The 20430-nt window shown below is 38.4% G+C and overlaps 1 protein-coding gene across 4 annotated transcripts in view; it reads right to left on the minus strand.

Moving 5' to 3' along the window:
* Positions 1-20430, minus strand: part of LOC106069993 (cys-loop ligand-gated ion channel-like) — a 138000-nt gene that overhangs the window by 50440 nt on the left and 67130 nt on the right. The gene's annotated exons all lie outside the window — the stretch shown is intronic.

The following is a 20430-nucleotide window of genomic DNA, read 5'->3' on the forward strand; positions in this document are numbered from 1 at the left end:
GGGGAAGATAATTCAAGTGTGCACATGAACCAGAAAGAGGACGATCAACTTCGAAGTAATGGTTAAGGGTTGAAAAGCACAGAATATATTTTCGTGCTTAATAGTAACTTTTTTTTGGGGGGAGAGGGAGTTTATCTTGTTATGTGTTTAAATGTAACACCAAACTTTTAGTAATTATACATTGTATGCTAAATACCATACACCTCTTTTTTCTTTTACCTAGACTACATGAAAATTCGGGCTTTAATTACAGCAATCCCAGCTGCCAACCAATCTTCAAACAAGAACATAACTTTCTGAAGAAGATATAGAAGAAGAAGAAACATTGGAAGAAAAAGAAGAAACATTGGGAGGAAAAAAAGAAGATATAGAAGAAGAAGAAACATTGAAAGAAAAAGAAGAAACATTGGGAGGAAAAAAAGAAGATATAGAAGAAGAAGAAACATTGGAAGAAGAAGAAACATTGGGAGGAAAAAAAGAAGATATAGAAGAAGAAGAAACATTGGAAGAAGAAGAAGAAACATAAGAAGAAGAAACATTGGAAGAAAAAGAAGAAGAAGAAACATTGGAAGAAAAAGAAGAAACATTGGGAGGAAAAAAAGAAGATATAGAAGAAGAAGAAACATTGGAAGAAGAAGAAGAAACATTGGGAGGAAAAAAAGAAGATATAGAAGAAGAAAAAACATTGGAAGAAGAAGAAGAAACATTGGAAGAAAAAGAAGAAGAAGAAACATTGGAAGAAGAAGAAGAAACAGAAGAAGAAGAAACATTGGAAGAAAAAGATAGAAAACAAAACCACAGACTATAGTTCAGCTTAACCCTCTTCGTATCAAACACTAACGACAAAAAAACATCGTAGATGTACATACTCTTCTCGAACAACGAATGGCCTGTAGCAACGACTTGCCTATATCATGGACTTGCCTCTATAAACGACATGCCTCTAGCAACGACTTGCCTATATCATGGACTTGCCTCTATAAACGACATGCCTCTAGCAACGACTTGCCTATATCAATCAACATAAACCATTGGCTCACAATATACAATCATCCTCAACAATAAAAGAAATTCCATCAAAACATGTTGGCTATTTCTTAAGGAGCGTGTGTGTGTGAGTGAATCTCTATGGTGACGGTGGGAAGAGATCAGTGATGGGCGGTATACGATGCAAATTATATGTAGCACTGTCGACAGCGGTCTAAGTTGTCAGTTGTCAGTCAAGCAGTTCGGTGATACAAGTCAACGACCACTTATATTACTATTTAATATTTGAAGTATATAAAAAAATAACGTTGCACAAGACACGTCTGTCTACATTCGTTGTGTTTAAAAAAAAAAAAAAGATTGAAGAGTTCAACTCACGCTCTGAGGAAACCATACACATTCAATCATTGATCTTCAGAGAAATGCAAACAACCTTTTCTAGAATCATGCAAAGTTTTGTTCCCAATTAAAAGATTATTAAAATAAGGATAGGTAATATAATTCTAAAAGAATGTTTGATATTCCTGGAATTCTTCTACGTCTAGCCAGCTTTTTGCTGCTGAGCTGTCAGCTCTTTTGCAGACTGTGCCAAGGAAAAATAGTGTGCAGCTTTCTTCAGTTGTTCAGTACTGTCGAACAGGGTGTTGGTTATGTTGGGCTGGAGTGGTTCTATGGTATGCCTAAGGTAGATTAGGAAGGGGCATTCTAAAAGGATATGGTTTATAGTTTCATATATACTTATTTAATATCTACATAGGGGGAGTTGTGTGGGATTTATTTTATTGAGATGGTAACTTAACAGAGGTGTGTTTCCTGTCCTTAGTTGGAAGATTGTAGATTGTTTTTTACGCGGGAGGAAGGTCCAGCAGTGGCGTCACTAGGCAGGTGCGGGCCGCACCGGGTGACACCCACCAGGGGGTGACACTCAAGTGGGAAAAATGCACTTTTCCAAAATGCAACTTTAAAAAAAAATAACTGCCTGGAAAGTCTCTTACAATTTAGTATCAGCATGTCCCAACCCTTTTTCATTTCATTCTATTTGACTTTATTATGTGTTGTAGACGCCAGGAGAAAGAGTTTCTGAAGCTCAGAAATTTAGAAAAACGCTTGGTGTCCGGGGCGAAGTGAATTTAAGGCACTCCCCCAAACATCTTATCTGACCAGTTGAGTGGTGAACGTAACATTTTTTGTTGCAATGTGATGAAAAACACGTGAAAATAAGCATATGAATGACAATAAAACAAAGAGCCTAGTTCAAATCTTGGTTACTGCGTGATCATGGGGATAAGAAAAGTGTGTAATGAGAAAGACGACAGTAATGTCATCATGAAGAGTTACGTACACAGTTTGACATTAACTAGTTTGGAATATCAATGAGGGGGTACGTTTGTTATCATTAAGCAAAATGTAGCCTCCCGCGTGTACGCCTCTTGATGACGTCTTCAGACAGGAGGGCGAATGTTAATTAAAGTTTAGCTTTGGTTTTTTTTTTCTGAACCCATAACTTGAGTTAAGCACGCAACGTTTCCCTGTAATCACGTCACTTCCGTCACGTGTAGCAGGCTAGCAACGCATGCATCTCATGTTAGGCAACTTTGTATGTTATTGTTGCGTTCTTGAGAACTTGAGTTATAGAATATATTGGAAAGCAAAGAGGATATATAATTATAATCTTCTGGTATTAACATAACTATTCTCTATTATTACAACAGTGATAAAAAAAATTAACCAACACACATTTTCAGGCAATGCCAGGACCGTGATTAATATTCTTGATATGAAATTAAAATTCAGTATAGTCTTCCTCTGTCACTGTCGCAAGAAATGTTCTTTTATTTGTCCTTGTAGTGGTAATAATATTCTTTTTAAGTCAAGGAATACTGAAGTCTTTGAATATAAAATTAATGTCTTTTGTCACCAACTCTTGGGCAGATATAATGTATAAGTTACATTTTTTGTCACTCTATTCAAATTCAGATTACATAGTTACGAATTTAAAGAATGCATATCTCTTGTCTTATCTGAGAGAACTCCAATGGGTAGCAGGACTTGAAGGCCTACTCTTCCTGAAGAGCTCTGGCGAGAAACTCTGCCGTTCGGCGTAATGCCTCATAGCTCCAATACAGGTCGAGTGACTTTGCAGATACATTCCATTGCAGCTCTCGAAGCTGCGGACACTCTTGCAATATGTGCGCCACTGTTTCCACTGTCTCTTCACAGCGTCGGCACCGGGCATCAAAATTGGGCCGGAACCGGGCAAAATAAGCACATATTGGGTCAGTGCTCAGTTCTGCACTGGGCAATGATGGTTTGTTCCGCCCTTTTTAGCTGCCACCATGGACCGCCTCGGTCCGGGCGGCGCACATGCTGCCAGACACTACTGGCTTTGTTGGAGCCATCCCAGGATTTCAACCACTTGTCATGTACACACTCCCGGATTATTGTCGTCACTTGGTTAAAACCTCGAAAGTAGAAACGGCTAGCGGTCACTCTCGAGATAGAACGTCCGCCGCCTAATTGTCCACCCCACTCTCACGCCGCACACACTGCATAAAGATGACTTATCTGTTAATACTATCCCCTTTTTATCCCAATACAATCTCTCTCCACATAGTGCGATCCAAACATAATGATTCACGAGAATATTTAGAATGTAGATTTTATAATTGGAACCAGTGAAATCTGCCAATGTGGTGGCCACTAGGTGGGTCACCAGAAAATGCTGACCATATCCTTCAAAACTGCACTCTTTACTAAGAGACCCGAACAAGACACTGGCCCCAAAACACCCCAATAGAAAGAAAACAATAAGGAGAGCTCCCTGACTTAATAACCACTGCGCAGTTCATCTCATATATTGACTAGTCTGAACGCTACAACATAACGATGAAAAGGAATAAGAAGACGTCTATATTTATTTACACAAGTCTCAATTTACACATTTAGCACCATAGGCAGCTGTCTACCGTTAAACGCTAAGTTTAGGAATCAATGTGTTTGGCTTAACGCATTGATACTTTGTTGTTTTTTTTATTACAAAGCATATATCAACTAACTCTGTCTGTCTGTATGATAAAAATATTTTAAAAAGTTATTTCTCCCTCTTCCCATTCTTGTAGTTGAGACTTTGCACAATTATTCATTGTCCCTAACAAAACGCGAAGCAATAATAAAAATAACCAATTAGAAAAGAAAATAGCGCTAATTGATAAGTATTGATTGATATCAAAAATGGGAAAGAAATCTTACAGTACTAGGCGCTAGGGCTTGAAGCGTGGCGTTATGCCCCATAGATTAGCTTGTTTTTTAAAGGTATCTTTTATTTAAATTATAAACCTAATAGCCAAAAGAACAGACCCTGCCGACACAAAGTATAGTACATATGGGCTCTTAGTAAAGACTAGAGACGTCCCTAGGGGGTGGCGAATGAGGCAATCTTTTGCCACTGTCAGCCCTTTGTACAAATATTGGTGGCCCTAATAGGACCCCCGCTCGGGGCTACGGGCACTTCTAAGGCCGCCTCTGTCGAGCCAGATCGGGCTGCTGCGGTTTACTTTGAACCGCGTAATAGTCTTTTTTTGAGTGGTTAAAAATGAACTGTCTGACAAAGGGAAACAATGCGAGATCTAGTAGCAATCGATTACCTCTCCCAGCTTCCCAATTGTCTTCCCTTTCTCCCAGTGATCAGATACAGTGCAATAGATTACTCCCAGCGCCAAGCTCAAACATGGCAAGTAAATAAAAGGACTCGGAGATTTCTACAATTAGTTTGGATTTGAAAATGACGAGGCGAAAAAGAAATCGTGGTCATGTGATAACAGTTTTGTCAAAGAATGCAAGTACACGTCTCATTGCAGTAGGTTATGCTTAGGGATGTAGCTCAAGTTGGAAACACTTTTTTTTACAAAGCTTATATTAACTCACTCTGTCTGTCCGTCTGTCTGTCTGGTAAAAATTTTGTACACGTTATTTCTACCACACCCAATGTCGGATCAAGTTGCAATTTCGCACAATAATTTCTTTTACTTTTACAAGAATAAATTTTTTAAATTAGTTTATTAACCATTAGTAATTAATTATTTTGTTTGGTATCTCAAACAAGGGAAAGAAATTGTACTTAACTTATGGGTAGCTTATAAGGTGGTATAAGCTGAACTAGTCGCCTCTATTGTTTGCAGAAAGAAACTTTGTAAATAACTATACAATTTATTTTCATAAGCAGCTTTCTGGTTAACAGTGGTTAACGTGTTGGCTTGAGGAGGCCGAGGAGGTCTTAGTCCTCGAGTATGAATTCAGGTCGCTCACTTTTTTAAAATAAATACATTTAAAAAGCGATCACCCAGATACCCTCTTCTTTCAACCCTTACCCCTTTCCAACGGGTCCAGACTGGTGATAGGATCATAGCGTATTAAGAAGCTACAAGCGTGAAATTGCGCTAAAAAAATATTTTAAAATACACATATTTATTATTTTTTTGTCTACATTTATTACAAATTTAATTACATGACTTATCCCAAGTAATTGATACAACTAGAGAATGGAATGGGTTGCCTGAATCAGACAGGAAAACCAACGACTTAGCAGAGTTTAAGTCATTGATTAACATGCTTGAATAGATTGACACATGAAATGCGTAGGACGTAATTATCTTCTTTTTTAAAGTAACGTCTGTAATATATAAGATAAGATAAAACTCAATTTTTATTTGCAAATATCTACAGGATCTGAATTAATCAGTGTCATAATATGCAAAATACACTTTTAATCACAAGATGTTGAAACTTGTATTTTGATCTTTCAACTCATTTAACTCTACTTGGTCTTGCCATTAAGTCTCGCGCGTGTCAGGTGACGTATGTTTCATCAGCTGCCTTTCTTCCTTTAAATGCAGCGCTTACAGTTTCAAATAGTGCACTTGAACGTCAGGTATCCGAAAGGCAGTTACGTCAAATATCCGGACTGCCTTTTGTTGTTGTTTGTTTTACAATAAGGAATCTAAGTGACCATGCTGAGTGCAGCGAAAGAACGGTGATTCCTTCTCTCAATAGTGGTAGGCTACCACATATAACTCTTTCTTCCCCTGTATATATTACTTCAATTGTATGTTTACGTTATACGGCTAAGATCTAAGATGTAACAAATCTCTTGGTCAAATCTGCTGGACAACGTGAATCATACTTTTCTATGACCACAGCGGCAAGAATTTCGAAACCAGGAAAGCGGATACAGGTCCGACACCTGTAAAATGTTTGTAAAATGTTTTACACGTTTCGGATGTTCCTTCAGAGTTGAAGATGATTACTTCCTAGTCCAAACCTCCCGCAGGACGACGGGGGATTGGAGCGGGCAGTGTTTGAACCCTGGACCATCGATAAATCTGAACGACAGTCCAGCAAACCGCACGACCAGGCAGCTCATGGCATGGCGTTGTTATCTCATCTCTGCCTTTAGCCCCCAACCAGCTTCCTGTAGGGCAGTCTAGGCGTCTCGGGTCTGGACGAGTCACTCCAACTGTCCCCACGACTCGCCCATTTCCTTGGCATCTGCATCCAAATCGCGGTGCCATGTATTCCTGGGCCGTCCCCACCTCCTCTGTCGTTAAGGGTTCCAGGTGAGGGCTTGCCTTATGTTGGATGCAGGCTTGCGAAGTGTGTGACCTATCCATCTTTAGGATACCTCCTTCAATAGGATGCTGCTTTGTTATTAGCCTCAGTTTCTCATTCGATATCTTGTCTCGCCAGCGGATCAGAAGAAACTTCCTGAGGCTGGTATTGATGAATACATGGATTTGTTTCATGATGGCACGGTGACTCTCCAGTAAGCCAGCAAAGCGGATACAAGGTCGACACCGCATGACATAGCGTTATATTAACTCTTTCAGTACTAAGGACACCAGCTGGAATGAAGCTGAGACTGCCGCTGACTGAAAAGTCTCAACGGAGACAAAATACTGCACAGTGCGCCAAGCAGAACGACCTCAGTTGTACTCTTTAACTAAAGAAGACGACATATTGGTTCATTGGTAGAGCAGCCGATTTCAGTAAGATCGAATTGAGTTTATTTTCTTGGATTATTAATTCCTAGCTAATGGATGAGCATCGTGATAGCCAGACGATAACCTCTTGAACCTTTCGGATGGCTGCCTGGAATGCGAGCAGGACTGTCGTTTGGTTATCTTGATGTTCCAGGTTTCATCCTCTGCAGGCTGCCATCCCCCGTCGCCCTGCGGGATTTTTGGACTAGGAAGTAGATTATCTTCAACTCTTAAGGAACATCCGAAACATGTAAAACATTTTACACCATCGTAATTGAAGGGTTTAACATGACCTGTGCATAAGCCATGAAAAGGTCAGTGTAGAAATACTTCACCTACTAGTTCCAGGGGAAGCCCTGTGATTAGACCAATTATATCTACCACGCTACCATGGAAGGTTAAAAGCTGCTTTTTTTTCCCCTCCTTTTTAAAAAAAAAAATCTGTATGTATGTTTTAACGTTTAGATTGAATAAAAGGTACTAAAGATTTCTTTACGATCGCTTAAATCGCGCTCAAAATAGCGGTCTTTTGGTCTTCTAAGAGCTTTGCCTTTTGTTGTAAAATTGAGTACCATCCATATTTAATGCACACACATAGCAACCATCTTTAAAATAAACAAAACAGGAAGGAGTTCGTGTTTCAAAGGCCTTTTATTTAACCACAACAATGGAAACAAAAGAAAAAATCTTAGTTTCTTAATTTTGCAATTTCGCAATCTTCTACATCGAGTTCAAGAAAGTGTAGTAGCAAGGGATTTATAGCACAAAATGTACTCTTTTGTTTTAAAATTAGATGTGTATATTTTATGTACACACATAAAAACCATTTTTAAAATCGTATGAAAGAGTCAGTTCGTGTTGCGCACAATCCAATCTCATACAAATTAAATTTTTGTTGTAAATTACTTCTCATCAGTTACAATGTTTAGAATAATGCTGCTAGGTGCAACGGTTTTTTTATGTTCAGCCGAGAGTGAGCCTTTTTGTATTTAAAATAAGTTATGAATATTGTATGCGTATACATGTTAACCAATATAAAAACAGGATTTTATAGGCAGTATATGTTATACAGTACATTTGAAGGAAAAATACAGTAGGAGACATAATTTGTATTTCTGGATAAGACCGTTTTTTTGCAACCAGAAAGTAGAGTGCCGATTATTAAACCCGATACCGTGGAACTCGTTTTAACAGAATAATTACAACTGTAGCTTTGATTATGTGTTTAAACGGGTGTTGCAAATAAGCGTGAAGTGTTTTCAATACAAATGAGAGTGCATTTAATGGGTTAGACTTGTTTAAATGTTAAGCCATTAAGCGAATTTTGCGAATAAGTGTTATGTAAATAAGTTGACCCCCCCCCCCCCCCCCACAACAAAACAAACTCAAAAGAATCAGAAAAAGGACCAATTACTCAAACAAAAAATAATAATATAAAAAATAAAAACACCAGAAGAGAGCATTAGTTCCCTCCCTTCACTATGACACAGGTACAGAAAAGTCTGGTGGTACCACGGCTGTTACGTCTTCATAACTATTGTAACATTATAATTTTATTCTACAGTCTAAATGAATTTCTCGGGGGGGGGGGGAGGAGGAGGAGCGCTGTCCCGCTTTGATAAGGCAAAGAGAGTGTGGTTAGAAGAAAGAGGTGTGGGGGAGGAGGGGGGAGTACAATGCATGGAGGGGGATGGTCCAAGGTTGCTGCATGTTTGAGTCATGAATAATAAAAAAAATAAATAAACAGTTTTGTTATGTCAGCAAAGCACAGACACACACAAGCAAATATATTGGCTTTCGAGTACACACATACAACAAACACAAGTACTGCCTCGGGGGGGGGGGGAGGGAGGGGAAACAGTAATAACTTGTTGTTGACATGGTGTTAGGTGCTAGTCACGTTGTCATTAGCAACAGACGTGTACACACGTCCCTGACACGTGATATAGAAGCGGCTATGATTGGGCAAAAATATTCATGAGAAATAACTCTTTCATCCCCTACAGAAGTAGAAAATAATACATACATTGTTTTAACGCGTTGAATGATTTTGGAAAACACCGGAAGTGGATTCTGCATGAAAGTTGATTTAAGACCAAGGAGCAGGCACGAATTATAATTATTCTATTAATTGAGATCTATGTTTTGTGACGTCGTGGCAGATCTACAAGAGCTTAAAGTCCAGGCATGGAGACGTAAAGCCCAGGATAGATCCGAATGGAGAGATGTGCTGAAGCAGGCCAGGGCCCCCAAAGGGCTGTAGCCCCACAGGCAGGGCCGTCCTAACACTTGCGGGGCTTTATGCGAAACGGATTGCGCGGGGCCCAGTCTGGGTAGGGATAAGCATAATGTAAAAATTAAGATTTTGTAATAGAAAATGCATTCGTCTTTATAATACATTTTTTTAAAATGGAAGTCGACAGAAAAATTAGGAAGCCTCGGAAACTCTTCTTTTATTTATAAGTTCTAATGTTTTAATTTAATAAGTTATACGTGGGGCCTATGAAAGTGCCGGGCCCACTGCGACCGCATAGGTTGCAGTGGCCTAAGTCCGGCCCTGCCAACAGGTTGGATGGATACTATTTAAATCATGAACGTCAATGTTCACAATATTGTCCAATGAAGTAATACAGAGAATAATAATAATAATAATAATAACAATAATAATTTATAAAGCGCTGTTAACAAACAAAATGTAAGCTCAAGGCGCTGTGATAACATTACAAACATAAAAATGAGAGCTAAAATGACAAACTAATCTAAAAAAATTTTAAGAATAAAAGAAAACAGTTTAGTTTTGAAAAGTCTTTGCATGCGTATTCTATCATTAGATGTGAATGTGAGGAATTCAATCAAGAACACGAAACTAGGTTAAATTACATAAGAACATTTTAAAGTGTCTAGAAGTTACTAGAAGCATACAAAAGTATACATAAGTATTAATAGTTGATTACGTATAGCTACTTTTTGTAATCAAACAGCCACAGAGGAGACTCCAAACAACGAAATTAAGATGCTACAGAAGTATCCTAAATATTACATTTAAAGACCGCGTCACACACGAAGAGATTAGAGACAAGGCTACTAGAGCGATTGGACCTCACGATGACCTGATAACTAGTGTAAAAAAACAACACGGAAACTAAAACTCTATGGCCTTATTACAAGGTCATCGGGGCTCGCAAAGACCTTCCTACAGGGAACAGTACCAGAAAGAAGAAGAAAAGGCAGACAAAGAAAGGGATGGGAAAACAACATAAAAAAATGGACGCCAGGACGGGCATGCCATTGAAAGAGGTTCTATCCAAGCAAAAGACAGGAATGGAGAAACACGGTTAACAAATCTTATGTGGTGCCCCGACGTTCCAAAAGACTAAGGATTAGGTGAAGGTTAAGCTTCTTCCTTTACTAAGGAATGGTTCAGGTTGACAGTGGGTGAAACAATACATGATGCAACTTCCACATGGGGCCTACACTATTATTTTTCCCGTTTATTTATTAAGGCAGTGTTTCACAACCTTTACCTTGACTTCGCTTATTTTTAGAGAGACTAATTCACGTGGTGGCCTACTATTGAATTATTCCAGTACTTCGTGGTACACCTATTCAGGCCTCGAGGAACACTATATGGTTCCGCGAAACACAGTTTGGGAAACACTGTATTCAAGTATCAATTGCAGTAGGAAAACCAAAAGTAATTCGACGATAGAGCCACCAACAATATACCAATTTAAATTCTTGATAAGCGACACACGCAAAAACTATGACTGCATCAGCGAGGTGGTTAGGGGCGGTCGAATTGTGCCCCGTGGCGATGTTCAATGTTCCCTTGCGGTGATAGATCACCAAAACTCCCAGACTACTCCCCCGCCCCCCCCCCCCATTCTGCTGGAACGACCGTGACCATCCCTCCCGCGTGGTGCAGGAGTTGCTACTATTTACTCTCAAGCTGGTCATTGTTGACAGTGCGTGCAGGACGTATCGATTACCCTATGGGGCGGGACACCCTCCATCCTTCCCGCCCGCCCCCACTTTCAGTGACTGGGTGCCTCCTCACCTGGCCTCTTCCCCACCATTTCACTCACTCTTTCCTTACTCCCTTGGTTGGGAGAAGTCTACACATTCTAAAAAAAAAAAAAAAAAGTAATAATAATCGATAATCCGAAGTAAATAGTCTTCAATCACAGCAGTCGGATAGGGGAGGTAAAAGATGAAAACAATCTCAGCAAGTTAATGAGTGTAGTGTCCCTTGAGTTAAATATAGAATCACACACTTAAGCTAAGGTTCGAATGTTGATGTTAGTTTGATCAGTATTCCACACACTTTGAGAATTTAATATCTCGAATTTTCAGAATCACACAACTATACCCTTAACAATTAAACTATTTAAAAAAAAATACTTTAAAAAAATACAAAACGTGTAAACGGGAAAGAACTGTACATTTACAGCCATTTTTAATACTGTAAGATTTATTTCCCTTTTAGATATCACACAAAATTAATTAATTACCCCTTATTAATTAACTAATTGGTTAATTTTTTTATGCATTCATGTTCAAAAATTAGTTGTGCAAAATTTCAGCTTAATTCAAGAATGGGTGTAGAAGAAATAACGTGTTCAAAATTTGTACCAGACAGAGTTGATAAAAGGTTTGTAAAAATCTAATACAACCACACACTAAAAAAAAAATTAAATATAACCCATTTCAGAACATAAAACATTCTAATGTATAAACCAAATGCAATACGCTCTATGTATCAGAGTACATATACAATGTATACGTCTAAAAATATGCAATGTTCATTTAATTATTAATAATATCTGGGTTTCATGCTTAAACCAGTAATTGGACTCTTTCATATTTATCCACTATAAATTGTTTCCATATGTACGCAAAATTTGATCAACACTGACATACACATTAAATGTAATAAAGCAGTTGAATGGCAATTGTACATCCTAGATCTATGTGATTCTTTTGTAAATGTTTGTAAAATGTTCTCCATGTTTCGGGTGTCCCTTCAGAGTTTTTTAATTAATCATGTAATTATTCTTTTTATAGATCTAGATTAACAATAATAAATGTGTGCAATCGGAAATATTTTCACTCATTGTTTTTGTTAAGCGCATCATTCATGCCTGTAACAGGCTCAGTACGCCCTGGTCCTATCACTTTTGAGGACCAGTTGGGGAGAGGAGGGGGTTATCTTGGAGAAAGTAGATGTGCGGCCTTTTCAAAGCTTACAAAGGGGAAGAACCACACAAAAAGCACTGCAATGTATGTTAATACTGCCACTTTGAAGACATCGGTGAACAGGACCGGTCCTACAGATTGCGGGCGGGGCCCTATGCGAAACGGATTGCGCGGGGCCCATTCTGGGTTGTGTTAACGATAATAAGTGAAAATTAAGATTTTGTCTTTTTTTTTAGAGGTTGAGATTGATTTAGATTTATATTTGTATGCCAGGGACTATAAAAGTCAATTAAGTATTTGAACTTCTTGGTTAAAATTCGCCTTATTATTATATTTTTATTAAATGAAAGCTGACAATGCCGATTTTTTTTCATCGCGAGTAGCATTAGCGTTGTCCATATTTAATGACACCCCAAAATGACAATTTTGTCTGTTTTTAAGGCGATTTGCATCAGTTTTCAGAAGATTTTAATAATTTCAGGAGATTTTCATGACTTTTTCGTGTATTTTAGAATTTCAGGAGAATTCCAGGAACCCTTTAATAATAAGTTAAAATGTTTTAATTTAATTATTTATACCTAGAATTTGCGCGGGGTCTATGAAAGTGCGGGACCCACAGCGACCGCATAGGTTGCAGTGGCCTAAGACCGGCCCTGTCAGTGAAGGTTGCTTACATAAACGTCCTAACAAAAAAAAGGACCAACATCCGTTGTCATGAGCCTGTCACCCAGTATCAAATTATTCGCATTTTAATTGACCACTCATTTTTTCCACCAATCATCTGTCCGTATCTCTCCAGCAGTTTCCTCTCCCATCCTGGATCCAAACTTCGCTTGACAGGCTGCGCTACATAGCGAAACCATAGTGTCACTTCGACATGGTCTCACCAGAAATGTCATCGAGATGTCAGATGACACAAGTTAAATAACGTGTACCGGATTTAAGAGTGTAGCCCATCAGATGATGCTTGTCATTTCTGAAGACTTGAAGTACACTTAAAAATCGATACATTCAGTTTCTTTTAAATGTCAAAGGATGGCGGAAGACTATAGTCTCTATAGAAAAAGGGGGTGGCGTCTCAACGGGAAGGGAGAGGTGTCTCAAAGTGACAGGGGAGGTGTCTCTAAGTGAAGGGGGAGGTGTCTTAGAGTGAAAAAGGGGGGGGGTGTCTCTAAGTGAAGGGGAAGGTGTATCAAAGTGAAGGGGGAGGTATCTCAATGTGAAGGCGGGGGGGGGAGGTGTCTCAAAGTGAAGGGGAGGCCTATCAAAGTGAAGGGGGTGTCGGAACGTGAAGGGGGAGGTGTCTCAAAGTGAAGGTGGTGTCTTAGAGTGAAGTGGGTGGTGTCTCAAAGTGAAGGGGGAGGTATCTTAGAGTGAAGGGGAAGGTGTCTCAAAGTGAAAGGGGGAAGTGTCTCAAAGTGAAAGGGGGAGGTGTCTCAAAGTGAAGGGGAGGCCTATCAAAGTGAAGGGGGTGTCGGAACGTGAAGGGGGAGGTGTCTCAAAGTGAAGCTGGTGTCTTAGAGTGAAGTGGGTGGTGTCTCAAAGTGAAGGGGGAGGTATCTTAGAGTGAAGGGGAAGGTGTCTCAAAGTGAAAGGGGGAGGTGTCTCAAAGTGAAAGGGGGAGGTGTCTCAAAGTGAAAGGGGGAGGTGTCTCAAAGTGAAAGGGGAAGGTGTCTCAAAGTGAAAGGGGGAGGTGTCTCAAAGTGAAAGGGGAAGGTGTCTCAAAGTGAAAGGTGTCTCAAAGTGAAAGGGGGAGGTGTCTCAAAGTGAAAGGGGGAGGTGTCTCAAAGTGAAGGGGAGGCCTATCAAAGTGAACGGGGTGTCGGAACGTGAACTAACGTGTACACTAATTGTTTCCGACAGACAGAGTTGATATAAACTTTGTAAACAAGGGGCATACAGTGAGCTAGAACATCGGATAGCCGTTGTCTCGTTTGCTACTTGTAATATGACAACGATTGATGGAGGTGCCAGAAGACAGATAATAAATGGTGTTTATATAAATATTGACTGATGATAGACATTAGATGATAAATAATGTCAACTGGTGATGATGAGATGACGATGACGACATGATGACACCAAATATGTGTTTGTGTTTGTGGGTGTTTGTGTTTGTGTGTTTCCAGACTTTAACGGATTAAAAAGGAGCTATTAGAGATAGCGCATGGGCGTAGCTACTCACTTTTTTTTGTTCTCTTCTTAGGAAGATGAGTGGAAGGTGTTTGATTCAATACCAAAACATTGAATCCTATGCAGCTTTTGGTTTGTTTACTGTACTTCTATAAATCCCCCCCCCTTTTTTTTTTCAAATTTAACAAACATAAATTGCAAAAAAAATTGCAACTTTCCCATCTGTTGAAAACCAAAAGCTACGTTACTGAAGGAGGCATCGCCTACTTATGAATAGAGCTAATTGAGAACTTGCTAACGCAAATGTAAGTTTCATCTTTAAATGACTCGCATTTTCAGATTCGTTCTATTCATAAAGTACATTAGTTTACACACACACACACCGCCTCTTTTTTTTTCTTTTCTACGGTCTCTGAATCTCACGGTACAGGTGAACACGAATATATCCGATGCACGGAGGAGAACCACGCCCAGGTGTTTAATGTTGGGGGCGGGAAGCGAATCGAAGAAACTAGAGAAAAACATAAAGTACAATAAAGAGTAAGGGCAGTACTACGCACCAGGACTTCAGGAGGGGGGGGGGCGGAAGGGGGGGGGCAACTGGGTGGTTCAGGCATCGAACCTGAGTTCGAATCGATGCCCGCTGAGTCTTGGAGAAAAGAATCGATATGTCTCGTTATGGTAACTGGACGAATACTCCACATTTTCAGTTGTTGTTCCCTTTTTTTCCCCTTCTTTTTATTAATTCTTTTTATTAATTCATAACTGTTAAATACTGAATTGCTAATGAAGGGGAAATAATTCACTGTATGATGAATAACGCCTGCGTGAAATCGATCCAAAACATTCCATTCAATTACATAATAGAGGCTTTTTTTTAAACATGAGAATGATGACATAATGTTATGAGTTAATGCAGAGATGCCTACTCTCTACCCAGGTTTCTACCCAGAAGAGAAAAAAATCTTTACGAAAGGGAGTGACCTATAGTTGTAGACACAGCTGTACATTCAAATCAGGACCAAAACATACTTCAAAAAGTATAACAAATACCATAATATGTATCTGTCTGGTTAAGAAGTTTGTACTCTTTATTTCTCCCACACCCAATCTCAGATCAAGTTAAAACTTTGCACTGTTATTCATTGGTATAGACAAAACATTTATTGATAAGAAAAAAAAAATAACCAAGAAGTCAATTGATTAAGCGTAATGGACCTCATTCACCAATCGTAAACAAACAACATTTAGCCACGTGATAATATTGATAAAACAATGAAAATTACGTATCACGTGACAGCCTTTATGGATTGCGTAATTTGTATAGAAGACATAGAGAACCACGTGGCAAAATGTTGTTTGTTTACGATTGGTGAATGAGGTCCATTAATTATTCGGTTTGATGCCAACAAGAGAAATTAATCGTTCAGTATTCACAGATGCGGCTAAATGTGTAGGGTTTCGTCCCCTTAGATAGTTGAACACGTTATTTCTCCATCAACAGTTTTCATATCAAGTTGAAACTTTAAACAATTATTTATCGTACTTAACAAAACATTAATTTTTTTTTTTTAAATTACCGATTAGCAGATTACTTATTAATTATTTTGTTTGGTATCGAATAAGGGAAATAACTTATACATTATTGGAAGATATAGTTGTGTTGTGTTCGGATTTTTTTCCATTAGATAAGTCTTGCTTGTTTTCATATTGCAATAGTTTTGCATAGCATGTCCAGATCTATGAAACTATTTAAATTGTTTCATGTATTGTTCTGATTTAATTATAAATATGGTGACCAAGAGAGCCAGGCTATATCTAAAATTTTATGCACATAGTCAGAGAGTGTAACGAATCTCAGGTAGGCAGATCAACGAGGACAGGTCTTTGTTCACAGAGCATCACAAACACAGAGCATAACAGTGTCTTCAGTACAGCTTCTTCTCTAGATCCTAGACCATAGACTTATATCTACTACTAGACTGGAAACCGGAAATAAATTCTTATCCGCGACTGATCGCTCGTGAACATTGTGTAGAAAGTTGGATCAAGGCGTTGTTTTGTCAAGTAGTTCAAAGAAGTCAAGTTAAAGTTTTTTTCAACCATAACCTATGTAACATATAATTTTAGATCTAGATCTAGTAATTAATTATCAAAAATACACCAAAAAATCACAATTTAGTGTTGCATTCAATCTTTTGATAAAGAAGTTTATGTATCTAAAAATTACAAAATAATAATTATGAGACGAGAGTACTCTTATTTTTGAGGTTCATTTACTAGATCTAGATCTAAAAAATATATTATAGGTTACATAGGTTATGGTTGAAAAACAACAACTTTACTTCTTTTAACTACTTTACAAAACAACGCCTTGATCCAACTTTCTACAAAATTTTCACGACATTATTTGTAGTGTTAAAAAGTCTCCATGTCCAGTCTAGATATAGTATATATAAGTCTATGTCCTAGATTTAAGTCTTAGACGGAACTCTTTTATTTCTGTCTTATGTAAACATTCATCTCTAGTTCCTAACAGTGCACAACTTCGGTGCGCATCATGTTATGTACGTCAGTTGGTTGCACACACACACACACACACACACACCACTAAGCCCATATATGTCATCAAAATAATTATAGCAATATATATTGATCAAGATTACAAAGAGATCAGGTGCGGCCCCGGAGCGACCCACCGGTCATCTGTTTAGCAGGTAAGGAAGGGACTTTCAATATTCAACGCACGAATGCAAAAGCCACGAGGTACAAAGTAAACTATCAACAACCACAATCTTATCTCCCTCCAGACAAAACAGACACAAAACCAATAGCGGTTTTTCGCTTTCAGGGGCCGCCGAAAAACAAGATAAGATTCTTTTTCAATTTTAAGTCTTATTCAGACTATATCTATAATGTTAATCTTCAAGCCCGAATCTTACAAGAGGAATGATGTATTTCACGTGACTACGCCGTTCCAACCGCGAACTATTTATTTTGCTACATCCAACGTAGACAAAATTATTGTCTGTCTGTCTTCAAGTTCTTTTACGCTGTCCACGTCTGTCTTTGACAGTACATTTACTTTTGGTCTCAAAATGCCTTTTAAGAGATTTTGTCACTGGTGGTTTGGTATATTACTGGCCATGTCCCTTCTCATCCTATTATACAGATCTAGTAACAAGTCTAAGCTTTGTAAACAACTTTTTAAATCTTCATTTTGCAGCCACCTCTACTGGAAGCATCTTGAACGAAAACATCGATACAGAGAAACCTGTTGAAATGGCATAGCAGGAATGTAAAATATTCTAGGTCATGAAAGCCAAGGTTAGAGTGTCAATGTCGCAAAGGTCAAGGTTGAAACGAACTCACGTAGAAGTGAACCATTGTAAAAGTGTTAATCTATAATTTTATCCCCAGCAGCAAATTGAAATGTCGCATCCCCATTGGCTAGTCACGTTGACACTAAGACATTCAATCCTAGAACATCGATGTGAAAGCCCCGCCCCGAATAGACTCACACGGTCCTCTGTTACTACCTACATAGTGTAAAGTTTACTTTTGTAACACACAGCAGCAACTTATGCTCTGAGTAAACACCTTACGATCTACATGACATCATGTGACATTCAAAAGTTCCATATGTCGTTGTGACCAGATGAAATTCTTCAATTTGTAAACGACCACGCCTTGAGATTTAATGATATAAAATGGTTCCACAATCTTATGCATATTTTTTTGTTTATTTCGAGAAAGAACACATGGAGGTGGTACGAGATAGAAAGTAATCTTAGCCACATGTGGAAATGACAAATTATAAAATATAGATTTAGATTCAGATATGAATATTCAAACGACAAAGAGAGAAGATAGAGGAGACAGAGAGAAAAGAAAGAAAGAAAGAGGAAGAGAGGAGAAAGGGTAAAGAAGAAGAGGATAGAGGAGACAATAGAAGGAAGAGATAGAATAGAAAAGAGAGAGAAAAGAAGAGGCAGAGAAGAGAAGGCAGGAGACTGAAGGGAAGTAGAAAAGAGAGAAAGCTGTTGAGAATTTGAGAGCAGAAGAGAAAAGAGGTAGAGACAGTGGGAACTAGGAATGTTGGTTGTTAATTATTGAAAACATGAGAGAGAGAGACAGAGAGAGAGACAGAGAGAGAGAGAGAGGGTCTTTACGAAAGATTTTGTTTACAAATTTTCATTATATACTTTTTTTAAATATAAAAAAATCATGTTCACATAATACAAAGACTTTAAGTCTGGGTTTTTTTAAAACTTAGTATTAGGTTTATAGCGATGCTCCTAATTTTGCGATCACAGTGACATTGCATTAGACAAAGACTCTCCACCCTTGAGACACATGACATTATACTTCAACCCCCTGCTACACCTCCCTTCCTTGCTCTTAGAAACATCGCCATCTACCTTCCCCCCCCCCCACACCATACACAATCATCGCCTGTTACCGATGCCAGATCCTTTTCAAGCATAAAAAAAAAATCAAATCTCAACACGCCTAAAGATGGTGCGACAAGGCGTGTGAGTTTGAAATGTCACGTCTAGAAACTCAATCAATGAAACTTTGCTGTCTAGCTCATGTCATCCTCTTTAACAGGTCTCTCTCTCTCTCTCTCTCTCTCTCTCTCTTTCTCTCTCTCTCTCTCTCTCTCTCTCTCTTACAAATGTAAACTATATAGAATTATAGACCCGGACATACAACTTTACAAGTTAAAAAGTTAGATGTTTCAGACGAGAACCAGGCTAAAGTAACCGATCAGATATGTGAAAGAATGACAACAAGACTTTGTTTTACAAAAGCAGTAGGCAAAAGTAGTCGATAATATATGTATCATGAAAAAATGATTTAGAAGAGCAGTAGGCCAAAGTAGTCGATAACTAATGAATAATAATGACAGATGTTTTAGACGAGCGGTAGGCTAAATTAGTCCATAATACATGTATAAGATAAGATAATGGAAATGAATGGAAATTCAGTTTGACTACAATTGACAACCTCAGCGTAACTACTGTACAATAACAATATAGATGCACATACGAACAACATTCACACTCGAAAGACACATACACACTCATAACCAGCGCTTGTAAATAGACTTCTATGTACTTCTCGATGACGACAGAATGTTAATTATGTATAATAAAGAAGCATGATGTTTTAGCAGAGCAGTAGGACGAAGTAGTAGATAATACATCGTTATATGTACAGCAATGACAGGAAGATCTTTTAAAAACGTAGTTGGCTAAAGTAGACCATAAACAATTACAGCAACAGGATATTTCAGAAGAGTACAAGGCTAAAGTAGACGCTAAAGTTTGGACTAATATGACAAGATAAAGATGGTTGGCACAAACTATTTACTGAGTACTTCTTAGACAAATGGTCGGCGCAGTACCATTTAGTAACTAAATGTTGTTTTTTAGAATACAAACACACACACTCAAAACTAATTGTCGTGACAGCGACAAAAAACAAAATAAAATAAGGCGTGTTTGAGTACTACTCCAGGTCTCTAGCCTGGCGACAGATCATCTTCTATAATTCTCCGCGACACCTTAAAAGTAACAAATGTAAGGATAAATAAAGGACATGGGCGTTGTCTTAGTAGGTCAGGTGGGCGTCAAAGAATACCTGAATAGTCATCTTTAGACCAGTTTATTTGGGAGTTTGTCCGACAAACTTTTTCACACTAGCACCTTAATTGCATGACGTCATGACGTGTGTGTGTGTGGGGGGGGGTGTTAAGATGTAGGCCCGGGAAGGAGTGTTTGAGTAAATGCAACCAATCGTGGAACGTCACAATTCTAGGGCCAAAAGTATTACTAAACAAATAACGTTCTGCATCACTAGCCAAGGGAAGAGAACTCTTTGTGTCAATATTGAACACTGGTATTTTTTGCCGTAGTCTCAATTTTATTTTATAATACTTTTGTATATAACATAGAAAATCTGTAAGTGCAGTTTGACTTTGTCATATAATAAATCCCATAGTTCTTTTTTTTTTTAATATTTCTTTTAAATTCTTGTGTGAATTTTGTATGCAAAGTCTAAGAACCTCTTAATT

Source organism: Biomphalaria glabrata, chromosome 16, assembly GCF_947242115.1.
Source record: "Biomphalaria glabrata chromosome 16, xgBioGlab47.1, whole genome shotgun sequence".
Lineage (NCBI taxonomy): Eukaryota > Metazoa > Mollusca > Gastropoda > Planorbidae > Biomphalaria > Biomphalaria glabrata.